The sequence below is a fragment of the Triticum aestivum genome, chromosome 3A, assembly GCF_018294505.1.
Source record: "Triticum aestivum cultivar Chinese Spring chromosome 3A, IWGSC CS RefSeq v2.1, whole genome shotgun sequence".
NCBI classification, from domain to species: Eukaryota; Viridiplantae; Streptophyta; class Magnoliopsida; order Poales; family Poaceae; genus Triticum; species Triticum aestivum.
The window spans coordinates 466,886,061-466,889,379 of record NC_057800.1 but is presented as its reverse complement, the minus strand read 5'-3'; positions in this window follow the sequence as shown (position 1 = coordinate 466,889,379).

Here is a 3,319-nt window from a genome sequence, read left to right as displayed (position 1 = left end):
TGCACCTGCCTCACGTGTCCGGCTGTGCTTCCACCGCTGGCCATGCCATCCCTCTATACTCACCTACACCTCCTGTTGTTTTCCGGCGATGGCAGCCTCACACCACAGCCGAAGCAGTCAACCCACGTACTCCCCTCCGCGTGGGCATCCACTGCCGCGTCTTCCCCTGCTCCGCATCGTCCCCTTCCTAGGCCTCACAGTCGTCCACCGCCTTGGTGCTCTCAGCGCGGCGTGGTCAATGTGGTTAACGAACGACTTCCATCGAAAGAGTACTGTACATGGAGAGGCTGACAGCTGGGTCCACGGCCGCAGCAAGGAAGTGCCTCCTTATTATGCGGAAAACAATGATTCCTCCACCTGACAGCAGGGACCCACTGGATGGGCCACCGTATTTCACGAAAAAACATTTCCCCTGACTGCAGGGACCCACTAGCTACATCTTCGCATGCAAGGAAGTGCGTGGCAGTCGGGACCCGCCTGGTCAAAGCGTACGTAGTGTGGTCATTCTAGTCGCGAACGTGTATGCACATACTGGTTGATGTAGAGGCGCGCACGTGTTGTATTAGAGGTGCGCACGTGTCATAGTAGAGGCGCGCACCTAGCATGTACACGTACGTATAGCGGCCAGGGTGCAAGAAAGAAAATACGACCATGTACGTACATACGGGTGGGGTCTCGAACGCCTACTCACGCATACGTACGGCCAGGGATCATGTACATGGCTGGGTCAAAATGGAGAAACTGCGTCACCATCGTGTTCATGGGGAGTCAACGGAATGCATCGTGTTCATCGCGAGGCAACAAAACGCGTGCTGTTCATCGGGAGCCAACCGGCTTGGACGGAACAGCCGATGGAAACGAGGCCTGGTGTACCGCAGAACGGAGGAGACAACCTTGTGTTGGACCGGCCACAGTCGAACCGGGATCCTGTTCATCGGGAGGGGTCTGGCGTACCGCAAAACGGAGGAAACGGACCTCCTACGGTGGAAATGGGGTCCTGTTGATCGGGAGGGTGCGGCGTACCATAAAACGGAGGAAACGGACTTGTGTTGGAGCGCTACGGTCAAACGCGGGTCTTGTTCATCGGGAGGGGTGGGGCGTACCGCAAAATGGGACTCCACTGGATACAGTTCATCTCCACCGTCGACCTCCTCCAGCCTCCATGGGCTACTATTCATACACTGTCGACCTCCTCCAGCCTCCACCCGCGACTGTTCATCCACGGGCTCCTGTTCATCTAGCCTCCACCGCGCGCTCCTTCACCGGCTACTGTTCAACCAGCCCTCTCCACGGGGTCCTGTTCAACCACCCCTCCACGGGCTACTGTTCATCCAGCCCTCCATCGGCTACTATTCAACCAGCCCTCCACAGGGTCATGTTCATCCAACCCTCCACGGGGTCCTGTTCATCCACCGGCTCGATCGATCGAGGTACTGTTCATCCAGCGGCAACGGCCTCTACTACCACGGGGTCCGGTTCATCCACCCCCCACCGGGAATTGTTCATCCAAACCCCCCAACAATGCTCACTATTCATCCAGAGGCAGCATTGATCGTCTTCAGTTAGCAGCAGTAGCGAAGGAATCACTCGGCTTCAGTTAATAGCAAGGGATCGATAGATCGCTCGGGTTCAGTAACGCGTAGCCTACAGTGCAATCGCTCGGGTTTAGTAACGTGTAGCCCGCAGTGCAATCGCTCGGGTTCAGTTAGAGCCCAACGCCTCGCTCGGGTTCAGTTAGAGCCCAACGCCTCGCTCGGGTTCAGTTAGAGCCCAAGGCCTCGCACACACGCGCGTACGTACGAGAGAAACACGCATCGCTCGCCCCCCGACTACCCACCGTAACCGGGAACTCCCCGATATTTTCCTCTCCCTCGCTTCTACCACGGTTTTTTCCGTCATGGACGGCCCAAAAATGTCAGGCAACTGCGTCTCCGGCCCGCCCAGGACAAAAAGCCCATTTTCTATCATGATTTTTTGTCAAAGAAGTAGGACCCCACCACGTCTATGATGATACCGGGTTTTGTCACAAGTATCATCATAGAAGTGTCATAAGTACGATAGAGAAAATTTCGTTCGGCCCAAAATGTCACGGATGTGTCTTTTTTTGTAGTGTCCTTCGTGGGCGATGGCCATGGTGGGATAGACAAGGTTTCTTCTTCATGGACCCTTCGTGGGTGGATCCCTCCCCGGACTCGCGCAACCGTTACCCTTCGTGGGTCGAAGTCTCCACCAATGTGGATGTACGATAGCACCACCTATCGGAACCATGCCAAGAATCTCCGTGTCTCCAATTGCGTTTGCACACTCCAATCCCATCCCTTTACTTTCTTGCAACTTGCATGCTTTACTTTCCGTTGCTCATATACTCTTGACATGCTTGCTTGAAATGTATTATGAATGCTTAAACTTGTGCTGAAACTCCACCTCAACTTGAAGAACTTAAAAACTGCTACTTTTGCTTGTTGAGGGTCTAATCACCCCCACTCTAGACACCTCTTCTTGATCTTTTCAATTGGTATAAGAGCATTGGTCTCCATTGCTTTGGTTTAATCACCATTGGAGGAAGATGGACGAGTCTACGATGGAGAGTTTTAGACGTAGAGTGCCTATGCTTGATGGAGAGTTCTTTAATGCTTGGAAAAATGAGATGCTTGAGATTTTCAATGAATATCACTTGAACAAGTACATTACTAGCCCTTGTGCTCCCCTTGTTGATCCATTGCATCCTACCCCTGATGAGTCTCTTGATATGATCTGCTATCTTAGAACTATCAATCTTATCATTAGAGGATCGCCTACAAATTTGATTGTATGCTTGCCTACTTTTCAATGTGCTTACACCATATGGATATTTCCTGAGGAATTGTTCCCAAACTATTCCTTGAAAAATCTATATGTGATCCTTCAAAAGTCCATAGCTTTCCATAAAATGAAACCTAGTGACCCAAAATTTGATGATTGTCTATTTGAGCTTCGTGACCTTATGCGTGCCAAAGGAGATGTTGGAGTCATTAGTAGCGTTATCTCCCAAGTCATTAGAATTCATAAATATGCACATTGCCATGGTCATACATCTAATGAAACACTCTCTCTAGGTGATGATTCATCACAAGATGATGTTGAACATGGATACTATGATGAGGATGATGATAGTGACTTTGACCTTGCTGAATCTATGAGACACTTTGGTCTTATGGCTAACCTTCGCAGCTATATGGTTGGAGGAAAGGAATGGGTTCTTGATAGTGGATTGCCGATCACATGACCGGAGACAAGGATATTGTCGGTGTCAAAACCGGCGGATCTTGGGTAGGGGGTC